Source organism: Populus euphratica, unplaced genomic scaffold, assembly GCF_000495115.2.
Source record: "Populus euphratica unplaced genomic scaffold, PopEup_1.0 scaffold79.1, whole genome shotgun sequence".
NCBI lineage: Eukaryota > Viridiplantae > Streptophyta > Magnoliopsida > Malpighiales > Salicaceae > Populus > Populus euphratica.
Window position 1 is genome coordinate 183578 of NW_011499959.1, and position 19842 is coordinate 203419.

Sequence of the window (19842 nt, forward strand, 5' to 3'; positions counted from 1 at the left end):
ATGTTCAAAGACGTGCTTAGCTAATACAAGTGTATGTGTATTATATCAATTCTAAAACAAGAAGCTTATCTAAATGCATAGAAGGATAAACACTGGAAAAAGAATACTGAGTTACATGTAATGCTGCCCGCAATTTCTCTCCATTAGCAAACAACAATATTCAACTCCTCTCTCAATGTCAAGCATCTATCATCAAATGACTGGTTTATGAAAATATCAGTAAATCGTTCTATTTATTCAACAAGAGAAGAATAGCTCTATAGCAAGCATTGACTTGGAATCGATTCCATCTAGCACAGCTCTTACTAAAACAAATTTGATTAATACTGCATTTGCTGAGAAGCATGCTCCAAAGGTATGACCTTCTCCACTTTTCTGTCAGTTTGAGATCTCTACAACGGCTCTTGATCAAGAATGCCATAACATGAGTTACCTAACAAGTCTTCTCCAAATCTTTGGAATTGGCTTAATATTTCTTCTAATTAACCTGCATTCAACAACAACTATGAAAAACTCATTTCTGCTTAAATGAAGGTGAACTGAGATGTCAAATATTAGACAATCAATATCCAACAATATTGTTTACAGAGGAATTAATAATGACAGAACAATATATAGAAATAAATCCTATGCTCTGAATAAAGACACTATGTGTTGAATCACCAATTTATTAACCCTGGTCTCCATAAAAAAGAACTTCATTTGCTCTTCTCAAATATAACCTCTGCATCTTTCAGAACCACTCCACAAATTGAGACCTCATTGATGCAATGGCTTTCTTTTGCCTAGTCACAGTTTGCAAAGTAATTACAAACAGCTTCAGGGTAAAAACTGCACGGCTATACACCACAGGAAATCAACTAGAAATTCCAGCAACGTCAGCGGACCTTGAAAGTTGAAATGGAAACCACACCTCATTTGATAGGTTGCACTTCATGCTGACAAAATCTAAAACCACCGACTCAGAGATCTATAAAAAGCCAATCTTCTAGAGTTGAGGAATGGCAACCACTTCTGGACTTTAATTCAAACAGGGGTTTCTATACAGTTTGAGATGACAATACCACCCCAGAGATGATTAAGGGAATACGCACATCAAATATAGCTTCAGGCTCATGAACACAACTACAACTACTCAAGCAAATCAATTCGAGGGCCATGTAAAAGAAAATCGCACTGAATTAAAAATGCTTTGATATAGGGCAAGAAAGTGATGCTAAGCAAAACATGTTACTAGTACCAAAAAGTACAACTATTAATAATAGATGGAACAAAATAGCTTAAATTAAATTCAGACATGATGCATCTTAATTACCATGGCTGAAACAAATTCTCCATTAGAAAACAACCAGAACTACAAGTTCACCCAAAAACATCAAGAAAACCCCTTTCCTAGCTTCTGAATAGCGCAAAACATCTTCCTTCTAGACCCAACAGCATTGATTCCCATATCCTTCAAATCCTCCAATGTCAACATTGGCAAAACCTCATCATCCACCTCATGAATCTCAAAAACTGGCGCATATTTCCCTAACCCTAAACTATTCAGCCAAATCCTCACACCATCCTCCCCTCCACTGCCACCGCCACCGCCACACCTCCCATTATTCCTATAATCTCTCGTATCATTATCCGATGGGCTTGATAATTCAACCCCCTCATGAAGATAATCATGATTAACATTACGATAATTCCTCCCCCTAACCACTCTCCTATTGTAGTACACTTCCCTCTCATTCTCATCTCCCAAATTCTCAAGTGAATCATGAATTGGGCTTTGTTCTTTCAACAAACTTTCTGAATTCTCAACATCAAATTCTCTATAAATCTCTTCCTCCTCCCCCCCTATATCTTCACCACCACTATATTTCTCCTCCCCTTCACCACCATCACCATCACCAACTCCACCACGATCATCAAATTTAGACACCCAATTAGACCTCATTCGCTTGGCACTAACATTCAAAGACCCTCTCTTTTTCGAAGAATGATTAACTCTCCAACTCCCAATTGCAACACTATCCAAATTAATATCATTATCCCCGTCAGGAGGTTCATTAAACTCACTTAAATTCGTCAAAGCTCGAGTCTTTGATGATTTACTTGCCTCTTTAAAACCCAAACCCTGCTGCTGCTGCTGTTTCCAACTATTGCTGGCAGTTCTACGGTGGTGTTGGGATTCATAAAGTTGGTCTCCACCGCCTATCTCGCCTAATCGGACACTTGGCCTCCGCTGCCTCTTTGACCCCACAGTTTCAGTTGAAGTTAATGCCCCTCCTCCTCCGCTGCTTCCTCCACCGCCAATGCCGCCGCTGTTCATATGGGTCTCAGGTGGGTGTATCTCTGCCATTTAAAGATGGGATTTTGAAATCTTTCTACACTTCTTCTATCCAAAAAGAAACCTGAAAATCAAAACTTTTCTCTATCTTTAGGGTTTGCCTTTGTTTATGTATTTCTTTTATGTGGCCGGTTAAGAGAGAGGGAGAGACGAGGAGAGGGAAGAGTCGAGAGAGAGCGAGTGAGTGTGTAAAATGGGTTCGCTGGGTGTTTGACGCGTGTCTCGATATAGAATGGTGGGATTTTGGAAAGAACCAGGTGCGCGAGGTAAAGGTAATTAACGATTGTAATACTCGTGGTGTTTATCCATTGTTGGTTTCGCTAATAATCGTGCCCTAATTATCACACAAATCAATCTAGAAACTGATCAACTTGGCTACTACCCTGGATTGGATTGAGGTTAAAAAAAATTCTAGGACAAGGGTGCCTGGGTTTCTTCGCTGATGCCAGGTGCGCGGGCTTGTTCCATCAGCACCCAGCCTCTTTTTTTTTTTTTTTTGTATCCCCTTCCATTAATTATTTCTATTTAATTATTCATTTATAACCTTTTTTACTTCTTAAACAAATTAAATTACCTTTTTTAAAAAAAGTGTGATCAATCCTTTTATATTTTTCTTTAGATGCATTAGATTAGCTTATTTATCTTGAATGTTTTCCCTTTTATATTTAATATGAATTAGCCATATTTGTATAGCGTTTTTATAAAATTAAAAATTATTTATTATTAGTAACTATATTGAGTTGGAATAAAAAAATTAAAATAAAAAGAATAGTCAATAAAAACATTTATATGTACATTTACTTTTTATTTCTACTATAAAAATTAGCTCCGTGTTTTTATATTTAATTACTATTAATAATTTTATTATTTTATTTTATTTTATAAAATATAAAGAATAAATTTTTGATTTTCAATGAAAAAAATATTATAATACATGAAAACATATCCATAATGTAATATTTCTTTTCCTCACATTAGAAATTGAATTGAAATCCTACCAACAATTTAAATAGCAGGTTTGTGTTTTTGAATTTAAAAAAACTATGATAATCTAAAATGCATTCACAATATTAACATATTCGTTTATTATGTTAAAAACCAATTTGAAATTCTATCCATGGTGTAACCTCGGAGACAAAACTAATATATATGTCAAAACTAGAAAAAGCATTTTTTTAATCAAATTACCTATAAAGACACTAAAACAAATAAAAAAATGAATTTATTTATTTATTTTTAATGGAACGAGTATCCAAATTCCCATACCCAAATTTATAAAAAATAAATTGATTTGCTTATAAATGTTAAATACACAATTGATCTAAAATACTATTGGAAATTAAAATAATATTAGCATATATCAAATTAGTTATTGTCATGAAAAATCATGGTTATAGAATCAAATCCTAAACGAGGTCTAGGTCATGGTTGGAAAAATTAACCCATGGACTGTTAAGGTAAATGGGCTTATTTTTTAGGTTAACTAGTAAGTTAGGTTTTATGATAGCATGTGAAATTGATATTGATATGTTTTAATGATGAAATTAATCGATTATGACGATTTGTTAGAATTATTGATCGTAGATGAAATTTGTTAAATTTATATGATATGGATCAAGGTTTCAAGGAGTTCAAATATTCAAAGAAGCACCTTTGCGAGGTAGAAGATGACAAAAAACCATTATCGTCCCCAGATGTGTAAAAGTTATAATTTAGCCTCTTTATTATTAAACGTGACAATTTGGTCCCTAATTAATGTTATATTAGAGCAACAAATGACTTCACTCATATTTCATAATATATATATATCAAAAAGTATTTCATTGATATGTAAGATCATGAAGTTATTACATATTATTTATTAGAAATAAGCATAGTAATGGATCATGAATCTTTGAAAATGCTTATGAAATGAAGAAATATAACATATAGTTAAGAGAATTACTTGGAATTATGATACAAATTTGATTAAATTGAGAATGCTTCTCTTTTGATTTTGAGATAAAAGTTTATATATATATGAGAAGAGAAGAGAAGGGGGTATAAGTGAGGAAAAGATAATGAGAAAAGTAGGAATAATAAAAAGATAATGATAATATCAATAGGTGCTCGATGAACAGTAAGAGGGGAGGAAAAATTTAGAAATGAAAGAAGAATCTGAAGAAAACAACACGCAGCCACCTCTCTCGCCCTCATCAACCCCTTTCCCCGCCATTCCTGAATAACATAACAACCCACTCTTCATCACCTACCAAGCTCCTGCTCGCAGCAGCTACCCCACCGTCGCTTATCGTGCTCACCACCAGCCATGCCCCTCTTCTCCTCACGAACGAACACGCCCAATAGCCCCCATTTCCACCATTTCTCTATCCATGAAAAGCTTTGAATTCAATCTCCAAACCAGCACTCAAACAACCTTGAAACCATATGATAGCCCCTGAAATACCCTCAAATCTCCAGCTATTACAGCCCCCCACGCCTACTCAAATCACCATATTTTCTAACCATTTCAGTTCCTAAACCTCACCTAGAACCAACATCCTGAAAGCTCACGTCAACTCACCCAAAGAAATAACGGACAGACTATTTTTATATAAAAAAGAGCTACTTCTATTTCTTTTATGTGAATATATAATTAATTAATACACTTTTTTACATGATGAGTTTTGAACTAGTTTTATGTTTTAATTATTTTCTTTATCCATTAATGAATCCATGATAGCAAGATCTGGTATTGAGCCCTGTTCTTTGAATGTTTTTTAGCAAATAATACAACCGATGAAATTCTTTATGTGTGATTCTTGAACCCTTTTTTTATGTGTTGATTGTATATATTTTCTGCTAATCTACTCAGGATGGTAATGTCTGATAATGGAGAGGAGTGTGACCTTGTCTCGATTCAGAGGAATATCTTGTCCTGAAATAACACAAGGTTCCTTAGTCAAGTTCCACAATAAAAGTGTGGGAAGTACTCTCTGCAAGATATAACTATTGAGACATTTTTATACCATTCTTTGTATCCTGGGTTTACCGTGAAACCATGCATATCAACTGACTCACAGATAGAGAGAGCAAACTCAAGAGCCTCGAGTCCAGTTCCTTTAGCTGCTGATCCAAAAGATGCTCCTAACATGAGATATACAGGATTGTTTATTGGAATTTCCTACAGAAAACAAAAGGCAAAGCTATGCCAGCAAGAAAAGCAGAAGAGAAAGGCCTCTCTGATTTTCATTAGACAATTCCTTTCTTGTTTCTGTAGGATTCATAATATCAGTATTCTAGCAACAAATGAAAGGCATGGTAAAACAGAGACCATTGCACATACCATCTAACTCCACAACTTTATCAAGGGCTTTAGCAGATCCCCTGTTAAGAAGGCGAAATGAGCTTTTCTTTCCCACAAACTCTGTATAGTTCTGCCACAACAAAATAGCAAAACAAAACCAACAAGATTCAAAGGTGGCAAAAACAATTAGACTGTTGACACTAATAAATAAATAGAAAGAGCTTAACCTCAACTGGGGCACCATTTTCTCCAATAACATCATAAACATCAATTTCCTTTCCAAACTTTGTTTTTAAAAATCTCCTGAATTACCAATAACTGCACATCGATCAAACTGCTTTGGAACATAGGGTGGTGTCTTTGGGGGTAGTCACGAAAGTTTCTCCAAGCAAAGGTTTTATTCTCACAGCGGTTACTGCAGTGCATCAGACTACAACTTACCATCAATAGTCCTAATAGCTCACAATAAGCCGATTAAGCATCAAAACTGAATAATCAAACCCATTTCTTGAGAAATTTTATAGCAAAGTTATGGAATAAAAATAAATCTCACGGGGAACTACTAAAAACTTTTTAAAAAGTAACAAAATGTAAAACCGCTGACATCTTAACAAGAGATTAACTTTTAGTTTCTTTTCTAAGAAAACCACAAATACTTCCATGACAACTAAACATTCATCTTAAATGAAGGATTCCTGCTATGAGCGACACTTTAACATTTTCTCCGTTTCTTCTATGAACAAACTCCTGATTGGAGGACACAACGTAAATCATCTCAACTTTATGTAGAAGATTGGTTGAAGTCATTGCTTTCCTATCACTACACTGTAATTTATCCACACAAAAATCACCGGAAAATTAAAAGAACATACAGAAGTACTCCTTTATTGATCCTACGCCATGCATAGTCCTCCCATCCATTTGGTAACAGGTAAAGCATCAATAAACTCCCTCGTGAGTCTCGTAGTACTATTCCGCTCCTGACAACGGCCTCACTATATAATAAATCAATTGTACATCACATCAAAATTCAAACATAACAACACCACACAACACACATCATCTCAGCAACACAGCAAGAAGGCTGGGTTACCAAAACTTAATCCTAAAGCACACGCATGCGAAGCAAAGCTCACCTGTTCCCCCGTAGCCACAGCTTCACATAGATTAAATTCAAATGATAGTCCTTCAAGTTGTCCCGTCTTAGGATCTTTCTGTTTACAAACAGAGCATCAAACATACATTGGCATCAATTTGAGAAACTTTTCATTTTACACCTAATATGGTTAATTTTTTATTTAAAAAATCTTATTTCGGATCGAAGCAAAGAACATCAATAACCAAATTTTAAAACTGAAAAGGGTAAAAAGAAATACAAAGAAAGGAAAGCATACCCATTTGGTACGGTGTCTATGGGGAAATTTAGAGTAACTTGAAGTAGTAAATGCAGGTAGAGAGAGAGGAATGCATGAAAATAACGTACGTAGATCGGAGACGCCGGCGATGTAGATGAGAAGAGCAGAGACCAGAAGCTAAAGCTTGGAAGAACCCCAACTGCATTAACCTCATTTTTATTTTTTTTATAAATAAAATTGATGGATCTGGAGTAGGAGGAGGAGGAGGATCCGTATATTTTTCACAGCTCCACTCTTTAAAATCAGTTCATGTACTCATCCCTCAATTATCATATTATTTTCAAATAGGTCCTCAAACAAAAACAAAATTTGAGACAGTGTAGGTCCCTTTGTTTTTTTAATTATTATTTTAAGACTAAGAATTTAAAGAAGAGGGTTAATTTGCTAATTCATGATAGATGGAGATCCCAATTGAAAGTTCTTTTCTCTTAGGATCAATTGACAATTGAGTGACAATTGGGGGATAAATATTATCTTTTCCTCCACCACGCCAAGCTCAAGGTTTGAAATGGGCCTTAAAGCCCAATAAATCCATCTAGAGATTATTGTCTCTGGAGGCCCAAAAACTTGCTCTTATCTCAGACTAATCAAAACAGCCTCCAAAAGACCAAAAAGCTAATCGCAGGCTCAGCCTATTCTAGGAAATGGCCCAAAATTGTAGTGAGGGATCAAAGCTCGTTTGTTTTTGTGACAGATGCAGTCTTCGTTTTGTTTTCGATTATAAATTTAAAAGTAATTCATCAATTAATAAATATTCTAATTTTATATGGGTTCTATTAAATTCTCTTTTAATCATATTAAAAAAACTATAATTTATCGTTTTTATAAATTTATATTTTTAAATTACAGTCACAGAAACCACCACGAATATGCACTCAGTTTGCCAGTGTTGCAATCTGTACGAACATGTTTGCTCTCCAAGAAGCATGGCTTAATTACAAATGGCTTGTCACTTGTATAATATATGGATTGGAACAGCTAATGTTAATGAAGAAACACAGCATGATCATATTATATATATGCTTTGTGTTTGAAAGCAGACAGCTACTTCGGGTTATGGTCCCCCAGGATCTTCTTTTTTCTAGAGTTCAACTAGTTAAGCAAGTGGGAGGGGGTGTTGGTGTTTTCTTGTTGGGCTGCTTGGAAATTCATTTCTGTTTCCTTTCCAATATCAATGGTGATAAAACTAACAAACAAACAAACTAAAAAAAATTGTTCCTGTTTTGGATCGAAGAAAGACTCTGGTAACTAAGCGAAGTATCTGCAGTTTGAAAATCTTTTTGCATTTTGAATTCTTCTATGCAAGTGAATTACAGTGCATGATCGAACAGCAATTTGTGCATGGACAAGTTAGGCAAATTGAAGGGTGTCTTGATGAATTCATAGACTATCAAGTCCGAACCATGCTGCGAAACACGTACAAAGACGAGTTAAATTTTTATGCATGCAAATTTTAGTTTTGGTTGCTTTTTTTTTTATAGTAGTTTTAAATAATTTTGATATACTAATATAAAAATTAAAAAAATATTTTGATATATTTTTAAATAAAAAATACAAAAAAAACACCTTACACTATAATATCAAATATGCTCTCAAAACAATAAAATAGTTGTATCTATGATTTGAGATGATATGACAACTAATATGATACGATAACATCTCAATATTCAACACAATAATTGGTTTTTATATATTACCAGACTAGTGCTCGTGCTATACCATGGCTTGTATTATTTTTTTAGCAAAATATTTTAGCATTGTTAACATGTTTTTTTTTAAAAGAAATCTAATAACTTGGTTTATAGTCCTAATCAACTAAATAAGCTAGATTTATTTGATAGAGAAATTCATAGCAAATATATATATATATTGTGACCGTGATAACATGGGAATTTTTTTTTTTATAAAAAAGCAATAATATAATTCATCTATATTGTTGTGTTTAATAAATTTATTTATTAAAATTAATTTGCAATAAAAATTAAAACTCACATAAAATTTATTGAATAAAAAAAATACCATGTAAAGTTACACATATTGAATAATATTAGAATCTTAATGACAAGATAATCATGAATTTGAATCTTATTATTTTTATTATCTAATTTGAATCTCATATGAAAGTTTTAAATTGAAAGAATTTTTGTTCAAGAAAATATATAAAATTAATTAAACTTCACTTAAACTTTTAAATTTAAATGGGTGTTCATCAATTTTCAAAAATAACAATTATTAATTCAATATCACAATATTAAATACGGATAAGGTATATATACTAAACATGAAGGATCTTGAGAGATCCATGTATTAAAGAAGAGAAGTCTAACTCGATCAAAAGGGGATCGATGAAAACTATATATATATATATATATATATATATATAGCAAGTGGAATCAAGTTCTGTGGCCTCCTTTTTAGACATTCCATTTCTTGGCTACAAGGAGAGGAGGACACTAGCAAATGAAATCAGTGTCACCTTTCATCCCTCTCTCTTCACCAGGCAAAAGAGACAAGGCCATTGAATAGCCAAGGGGGCTTGCCATGCAGGCTTGCTCCTCCATTGCCTAGCAGACTATGGTGGGACCCAGACCCCAGTGGCCACAACCATAGGCTGCACCCAACCATCTTACCCTTTAGTGGTCCGCCCCTAATGAATGTGGATATCACTGTTTTTGGCTGATATGTATTCATAGAGAATATGATAATTCCACTGCTTATGTTTTAGCTGAAAGAACATATATTGGAAGATTTTGCATGAATGCACCGGCTAGTCAGTTGGCTTCTTCTTTATTGTTGGCTAGTGAAACCTGATTCAAACAATGATCCCAAACTTGTTTCGTGTCGTCTCTGTGATGCTTCTGGGAAGCAAGTGTGCCACTGATTCGATTACTATAACTTTATCTTTAAGATGTTGCTTTTATTCATATTATTATCTCGAATTTGAATTTCATTTGAGAAATTAATTTATCGTGAATTCATCATTCCTTTGCCGACCCTATTGTTCTCTAGTTTAGGCTTTGCTCGTTGATAAGGTAGTTTTTTATGTAATAATTATCTTTATTTGAGTTTAATAATTAATTGAGTGTGTAAGGGAGATCAATTTCTTATATATAAATGCACAAGTTTGAGAATAAATTTCATACTTAATAATAATTTAGCGGTGATATGTAAAATCTAGTACAGTAACACCTTAATTGTTAAAATTACAATCCTAAACAATATTATTAAATAAAAAATAGGGAAATTTGATGTATTACACACATATAGGCAGTTAATTTGCGTGGCGGGGCCCTCATAATCATATACCTGTATCATCACTTGGAATTCGGAGGGCTACATATCATATTCTAATCTCTATGATGGTGTTCTTCTCTTCTTTCTTTGTTTTTTTTTTTTTTTTTGGTTTAGAAGATAGTAAAACTCCAAAGCTGCTTCGGCCACAGAAGAGCTAACCCTCGAGCATCACTATGGAGAATTTCAGTCAAGACTTGTAGGAAGATTCATGGTCCTGCTGGACCACATCTGAGGCAGCCGCATAATACATGCAACTTCGTTTTCTAAAATGTAAAATGCCTCAATACGATGGTTTTGGGCCAATAAAATGAGGCAGTGCCGATTTTATCATACATGGGGTCAACATTTTGTTCCACAGAAACCTTCTAATAATTTTGGAGTCTGCCTGTGCCTAAGATCATTCATTCTAGTATACATATTTCTTTAAGAACCGATCATTGTAACTTAATCGATTTGTAGTTTATCACAACAAATTAATTAATCAGTCGTCAAGGTCTTAAAAATTATATCTTTAATCTTCGTGATTTTAAATTCATTATATAATTATTTATTTATTTTGTATTGTTTTATGTATTCATCTCTGTGAAATAGAAAAAAAGTAGATAATATTGGAAGATCGATGAGGAAAGAATGATTTTCTTTTAACGAAGTACTATTAAATTAAGTATGATCACACAGGTTAATTAAGGAGCTGTTTTATCATTTTTTATTCTTCATGAATTAATTAATTTATTTTTAACAAATTCCAAGAACCATATGATAACTAACGAGTAATTTTAGAGGATAGAACTGGTAATAGAAAATTAGCTTCTTCTTTTTTTTTTTTTACTCTTTGGTTTGTATTTTCGAGTCATCACCTAATGAAATTGGTTTTAGATACTGGGGATGATGTGGAAAAAAAAGAACTAAAATGTCGCCTATAAGATAAAGAAATTCCTTCTCACTATAAGGGATCCTTCTACGATAAAGTGAGGAAGATGAAAAGAGAAGAGGAACAGTTGAGAGTTTTTTGGTGCGTGTGGTTGGAGGAAAAGGAAGATCTCATGCGTAGGGGCGCCCTTGGTTATATTGAAGCAGGAGCATCCAGGCCTGCATCTTGCTATTGAAGGGGTAGAGTGGTGATCTAATAGCCATTTGGGGAGAGCGGTCTGTCGTGATCCTGAGAGTCGAGCGGCAGGGAAAGGATTTAGAAGTTGGTTTGATCCATATAACAGACATCATGTTTTGATATGTTTCGATATCTTGACTATCCGCTCACTCGTGAGGAGAGATTGGTGAATCTCAACAAGCATCCTGGGATCCTCGATCGCTAGTGAGTTATCCTGCCTGATGGTTCATGGAAATGTCCGTCTAGCCGAGCGATAAAGCAAGGCACGGCTAGCTAGCTACGCGAGAAGTGATCATCCGAGGGTTTCTGTACTAGCGTGTTGGTTAGCTAAGATTCCTGTGTCTGGTGTTATCAGTGTTAAGGGGTATTGATTTATCCGAATACACCATGCCAACACAAAAAATATTTTTTTTTTTTTGAAGATTGATCGGAATAAATAAATTGATTTATCCGAATACACCATGTCAACACAAAAAATATTTTTTTTTGAAGATTGATCGGAATAAATAATTTAGTCTTAATTAATATATTAGGTTATTCTATAATAATTGCCTTCGATGAAAAAAATACTAAGCATATGATACCATGGTATGGTACTCATACGGTTCAAAATGTATTTTATGTATTTTGATAAATTAGAGTAGGAAAAAAGAACTTCGTGGCCTCTGGTAAGCTATCTCGATCTCGAATATTAGTGTCTTTATGATGCGTCCACTTCACTGATCGTATGTTCTACACAAAGGATGAAACTAAAAATTATGACAGAGATCTTGATGTTGAGAGACGCATTGCAAATGTCCGAGCTAGTACGATACACGAGGAGGAAAAAGGAGACATGAAAACACGTCCTCGATGCCAAATTCATCGATCATTCAAGTAATCTTTGTCAAGAGACATTAGGTATACAAAGACTATTTAAGATACCTGTAGGGAAAACTACCTTTTCTAGGGCACTGCCTCTAAATTTATCCATGTATTTTGTGTCCATTTAACCTAATTACTAGCTTGTGGAAGTCTCAATGTCAATTATGCATATAGATGTGAAATTCCTAAATATTTCTACTTTACGGGATCACCTAATTAATAAATTGTCTAAAGAAAACATATTAAAAACATGATCAAGCAAATTGCGACTCACACATGCTATATAGAATCAAGCAAATTATTGGGGGATAGCCATGTCATTTGGCCAAAATAGATATGTTTCTCACTAGCCTAATATAGTAAGGAAAGCCAAAATTCCTTTTGTTAAATTCAAAAGTCATTCCTATATGTTACGGTCGAAAAGCATTGATCAAAAGCCATTCCTGCATGTTATGATAGAAAAGCTATATAACCGCTGGCCAACGGTTGACATCTCCAATAATAGGCAAGTAGTAATTGTATTAATATTAAATAAATTAAAATACAAATGAATGGTTAATATATATAAAACCCATATTTACACTATTTAAAATATCATATTACTAGTCACAAAGGTGGAGCTTCAATGGTGATGTGATGACAAAGAGTTCATGTATTAAAATGAAAAAAAAAGGTATATAGAGACTGTCAGTAAAAATAGTTCAAGGGGTATACGTTTAACCCTTGAAAACGCTACAAGCATAAGATTTGAGATTTTAATGGAGAAAGTGGATATATAGAAGGTAACAGAAAGGATCAATTGATGATATGTAATTTAATAAAAGGAGTGTCAATCCAAAGGAAAGTATCATTTGCTCGTTTAAATAATTAATTATTAGTGTTTAGATCTAATTAAGAGAGAGATCATAGTGCTCCAAAGTAGATTGTGCCCTTCAAATTATAAAAGAACAAAAAAATTCTCTCATTTGATGTTGAAACTACCAATCTGAAAGTATTGCTCCTTCTTGACGTAGAAAAAGAAAATAATGAATATTGAAATCAACTAGTCATGGTGATATTTCTTAGTTGAGAAGGACAAAACCAAGATTAGAGAGCAAGCTGAGGCGACCATACCTGGATGTCGGCCAGTCAGCATGGAGCAGCAATTATATAAGCTCTTGATGTCGTGTACGTATATATACAGTCATATATACCCAATGAAGTGTAGCTTTTGCTAATTTGTTATACATGGCCTGGGATGTTGACAGAGCATGGAAGGATCTTGTTGCTGTTACTGTAAGGTCCTTCATTTGAAAACTGAAAAGAGCTTGGCATAGCCTTGAAGTCTGCCTATGGCTTGCAGCTATACTCTTCGTGTCCCATATAAGATTTCGATGGGTCAAACCATGTCTATAGTATCATCATGAAAGTGGAGAGAAGTATCCAGGCCATGAGAGAGAGAGAGGCCTTAAAACGAACATGGAATTGGATGCTATACATTTTGGATCAGATAACAAGTTTCTTATCATATGATCGATCCTTGTTGGTTTCAGTTTCTGGTTATAATTGCGGGGCTAAACTGTGACAAACGCGAAGCTCCCGAACGTTGCTTTATTATGAAAGTAATGGAGTACAAGTCAGCTCATCTTCGGATGCTTATATTTTTATGGAAAAGAAGGATCATTAGAGCTTCTGGAGCAGTGTTTTCCATGTCATTTTGGGAAACAACAGTGACATGCATGCCCAGTCCCATCTCTTGCATAGTTTAAGGAGAACGACATTTCTTCTCCTTTTTTCCTTTTTATCTCCTATCATCTTCCAACAGCTTTCATGTACCTTAAACACATTGTGATAATCAAACTCTCAGAAAAGCTGATAGATATATATACTGATAAACTTGCACATAAATGATAAAGATAGTTCAGATGTTGAACAATTATTTGATTACCAATCAATAGAGGATATGACCCACCAAACTCAATTTTGCTCAACACCATGACCATTCGATACTTGCTACCTGGCTTAAATTTGTATTGTTGGGGGGGCTCTCTTTCAATTTGCTGTCTCCTCTGCACAGTATTGAAATCAAAGTCACCCAAAATTGCTTTGAAGCACTTGGGGCTGCCAACTGGATGATAGCATGCAAATTAGCATATCGTGAAGCTTCTGTAGCTCACCAACTGATCAATTTCTTCGTCAGGGTCCCTTATGCTCTTAGATTTTCATTCTTGTCATCACCTTTTGGGTCCCTGTGTTGATTGGTCATGGAACACTCGTATACTCCTCATCAAACCCATCTATTAATTTCTTCTCAGTCACTTCAGCATCCTGCTGATTGGAGTTCATCAACTATCTAGTAGTTGCTTTATTTCCGATTATTCTCTCATCAGAATAATTTATTCTTGAAACCAATAATTTCTCAATAGATTTTATTGTTGTTAATTAAATCGAACACTTAGAAAATTATTAATTTAAACAGTTCTACTTTTGAGAGAGATGTTTAAACAAACACTGGCTGATTTAGGAAAGAACTTAAACAAAACCAGCTCAGAGACATTTGATTAAAATGATCGTACAAATTAATCTAGTATCTCAACTAATTAAATTGAGGTAGAATATTAAATTCAAGATCTAGCTAGTTTCCAAATGTTTTTCTACTGCAAAGTAGGCGTGGATGATGAAGGACAAGCTAGTGTCCAAGCCTTGTCCCTATACCATATTGAGATCTATATTAACCGATAAAATAAAAAGTTGTGCCCAATAATTCTCCGCTAATTGCTGAGAATATCCTCTTCAAAATTCAAGAAATATTTATATCTAAGTTATGTCAAAACCGTGCTGATAAAGACTAATCTCCTACTTTTTTTTCACGAATTACCTGTATTTGCATGGGAGATTGCAACGAAAGTTAATAATGAGATGTAAAAACTCATTGAAAATAAAGAAAGAAATTAAGATCTTACAACCTTTAAAATTACAGCTAAAACATAGGAAAAAAAAAAACTTTGATAGATAAGTCTTATGCAAATAATATATAAAAAATGTTTGAACAGTAAACTGAAATGACCTCAGCTGAAAAGAAAATAATAAGATAAATAAAAATAAATAAATAACAACTTTCGGATCTAATTTGTGTATAAAAATAACCAAAATTTTAGCTGTTTTCGTTAATAAATCTGTTTCATTTATTCGGATTTTCTCTTAGATTTTAACTTGCGGATCGAATCTATGCACATACTTTATACAATACGAGCCAGTCAGGCAAGAAATTCAACATGTGGGTCAGCATTTAAAACAGATGGAACACATGGATTGTCTGTATCTACAGACTACAGCATTTGAGTGATTAGAGAAAATGCTAAGTGATGAGAAATTATATGCTGATTATACAGCATAATCAGCATATAATTTCTCATCACTAAGCATATAATCAGTTTTTTTTCCTGTCGAAATTGATATACCAGCTGAATGGCTCTAGAGAATTGTATAGCTTGTTGACATCCGAGGGGAAAACCCCTCTTTAAGAGCTGACTACCTTTCACGTTTGCTGAATCTACTTTTCATGCCAATCATTAAGTTAATCGAACAACGTAAATATATAGCCTTTTGTTTTGTTAATGATGCGATTAGCCTTTTGTTGTCCGTATGTTTATCAATTATTGCGATTTTAATAAAGTTAAAATAAGGCAACCATGGAGGCAATCAAGCAATCCATGTAGCTTTCTTGATGTGATATTTCGTGTTGTTAATCTGAGTTCATGACGAACCCCTTTGTCTTCCATTGGTAATTAAGCAGTGCATGCAGAAGCAAATTAGCTCCTTGATGCCATTAATTAATAGGATAAATAAAAATAAATAAGAAACCCAGGTTCATCTTATCTATCCTCATAATTGCTTTCTGAAGAGGAGATGCTTGTGTTTTGTGGTCTCTTTATTTTGGTACACCTTCCCTACATAGGAAGCCTTTTTCATTATCATGTTGAACTCTAGGTTTATTTGGGAGTCAATCTCATGGAGGAATTATCACATTGAATGGACATGGTTGTAAGAGTAGAGTCTAACTCGATTGAGGTTCCACGTCATTAAATCATAAGTAAATTAAGGTGATAAATTATATATAATATTAAAATTAATTTATTTTTTAAAGTTTGGTTTTGGCAAGATGGTAAAGTTTTTAAGTTAATAAAACAGCACTAAGGTTTGGTTCCAACTCCAATCTATTTGGATTTATTTTTAGTTAGCTAGGTTTTGACTTTACTAAATTGTTTTTTTTTTATCTAGTTTAATTTCAAACTGAATTTGAGCTTAAACCTCTAACCACCAAGTTTTAGGTCACTATATTATTATTGATTGTAATAAGAAAAACAAATTGTGTTTTTCAAAAAAATAAAATTATTAGATGTTTAACATGACCTAAATAGGTTGGAATTTCAAACCAATAGCCTCATACTTGGCATACTCTTTTTTTATTTTATATCAATAATATTGTTTTTCATCAATTTTTTTTATACATCCACATGAGATTTGATATGTATATCAAACATAATTTTTATATCAATGACATTATCCATCACTAATATTTCCACTTGTAACGCATCTAACACAATAATTACGAACTACAATAATTAGCCAATGATAACATAGTTTTATCTATCAATGATATGTTCCTTTTCTCCATTAATTTCCATGAGAAAATTCCAAGATTTAAGTGTATAAATATACATAGTCACTAGGCAAAATCTAGATATGATTCTTGGATGAAGCTCCATTTAGCAATTGAAAACTAGGCTACACTCATATTCTAGACTTAAGGCCATAAAAAGTAGTCGTATCATTCTCTACCATAAACATTAGCAAAAACCGGTCATGCTATTTTAGGTTTAAGCCCTAAATGTTTTTGTTTTCAAATATACATTTCTTTTATATTTATTGACGTAAGCATCAAAATGTTTCTTATTGCAATAGAGGGCATATACATTACACTTCTTTCATATTTATTGACGTAAACATCAAAATGTTTCTTATTGCAATAGAGGGCTTATTTAGTAGTAAGGCTCATAGACTTATAGTCAAGCTCATTCATACCAAAAATGGAAAATTCAATTTTTATCTAAAGTTTTTCTGATTTTATTAGTGGAGACTTATAGTCAAGCTCATTCATACCAAAAATGGAAAATTCAATTTTTATCTAAAGTTTTTCTGATTTTATTAGTGGCATTGTTTGTTAGAACAAAATGAAAGGCTAGTTCATTCCCTATGACATTCCAATTTATCAAAAATATTTTTTATAAATGAAAAAACTCTAAGACATGGGAGAATAACTGATCTCCTCGTTATCAAAACAACAGCTCATCCAAATCTCTATTTACTCATTCATCAAATGCAAGTGCTAAACAATGTTATTCTTTCCATACAAGAACAACTTCATATGTTCTGCTTTGTTAATAGAAAATAAAAGTTTCATTATATGCATTAGGTGTACCAAGGCAACTCCAACTTTATCAAGAAATTAGAAAAATCGATGCGCAAACTAAACATGATACTCCAACCTTGTGAATGAGTCACTTTTGCTATGAAGAACACTCCTCAATAAGTCTTACCCACAAGTATGGCTATCTTCATCAATCATTCTCTTACTCTTGTTCACATGCTCCTTAGTAAAAAAATAATAATAATCAAGATGTGAGATGAGATCAGTAACTACACAAGCTCATGAACACTAGGCAAGGGACTCTCTATTTTGTCATAGATTATTTCATACTCAACTTTCCAAGAATTATGTCGATGCAAAGGCCAACTTAGATAATTATGATGGCCTTACAAATTCTAAAGATCATATACAAAATGTTAAAAATATCATTGAGCTTGTGACACATATGATGACCTTGCTAATAATTATGTCAATGCAAAGTCCAAGTTGGTTAATTAAGAATAGCGTTGTAAATCCCAAAAATCACATACAAAATGTTAGAAACATCATTAAGCTTGTGACACAAAATGTTAGAAGCATCAATCCCAATATAAAGAATCTACCCAAACTCATTTCCATTAAAGTAATGATTAGTGGAGTCTATAACTATTAATTATAGGAACGCATGTACACTCTATATAATATAACTCTTATTAACAAGAAATAGGTAATGGAGAACTCTAATAGAGAATAGGAAGCCAATATGACTAGGCAGGGTCACTCTTATTTTTTTTAGAACAAAATCTCTAAAATGCCATTAGGTATCCCACCAGAATATCTAAAAGGAACACTAGAGGGAATATTCATGATAGTCTAGCATTCTTCAAGCTCCTAACCACACCTCTTATCATCACATGCTGAGGTATTGGCCATCATTACGAGAAAAGATTTCATGCAATATATACCCACATTTCATGAAAGTGATTCAAACATAGTGAGCATTAGCAAGTTTTGTCTATTTCATCATGATTATTGGCACAACATTAAGGAATGTCATCCCCTAAAAAAAGATAGAAAGATTGATTGCGAGAAATTATTTCTAACAATTTGTTATGAAAGTAAGATAACCATAAAAAAGGGAAAAAAGCTTGAACATTTCACAATGAGCTACTTGAAATTAAATAATCTCTAGATTATATAAAAAAAAATTCTATCTTCACCATTTAATTTTTTCAATAAAGTTATGTTTCTCCATGAAAATATTCATGTCGATATCTTTATATCTTCATTTAGTATTTGTATGAAAAATCTCTATATCTCCATTGAAATCTTCATAAAATATATCTATTAGGATCTCTATTCAAATCTCTAAATCTCCATACAACATTTCCTTACATAATATTTTTTTATGAACATAAAACATTTTCTAATCTATATATAAAAATATTCTCTACTAAAACTTGATATAATCTCTTCTCCCTTGAATGAAAAACTCCCATGTTTACAAAAGACACAAAGATAACATTTTTCATATAAGCAAAACCACAAAAGGTAGCATTTTTCATTCACTATAAATATTTTTTTATATTGGTCAAAGTCTTCTAAACATGTCTATTTAATAAACTTGTGGGGCAAATGATGATACCAAGAAAAATGATTTTTTTAATAGTTAGAAATATAGCTCAAGGATATCGATACTTGGCCAAGGTTATTAAAATTGGCCCGGCCCGGCCCGGAGGGCCGACTTAGGACCTGGTCGGCCTGGATACCACGATATCTTTTAACTGTGGGATTTGAAGCCCTTTCATAAATATACGATATACTCCCATGAAAAAATGATGTTTTTTCGATGTGGGATTTGAAACTCATTAGTATATATACTATATGTTTCCAAGAAAAAAATCATGTTTTTTCAATGTGGGATAAAAAACATTTTGATATAAATACTTTAACTTAAAAGGATAACATAGTATCTTTTCAATGTGGGATTTCAAGCCCTTTCGCATATATACTCTATGTTCCCAAAAAAAAAAATCATGTTTTTTCAATGTGAGATAAAAAACCTTTTGGTTTAAATACTTCAACTTAAAATAATAACATGATATCTTCTCAATGTGAGATTTGAAGTACTTTCGTATATATACTCTA

At 33.1% G+C, this 19842-nt stretch overlaps 1 pseudogene; it reads right to left on the reverse strand.

Moving 5' to 3' along the window:
• Nucleotides 1-52: 52 nt before the first annotated feature.
• On the reverse strand, nucleotides 53-7244 carry LOC105138538 (uncharacterized; annotated as a pseudogene).
• Nucleotides 7245-19842: the final 12598 nt, after the last annotated feature.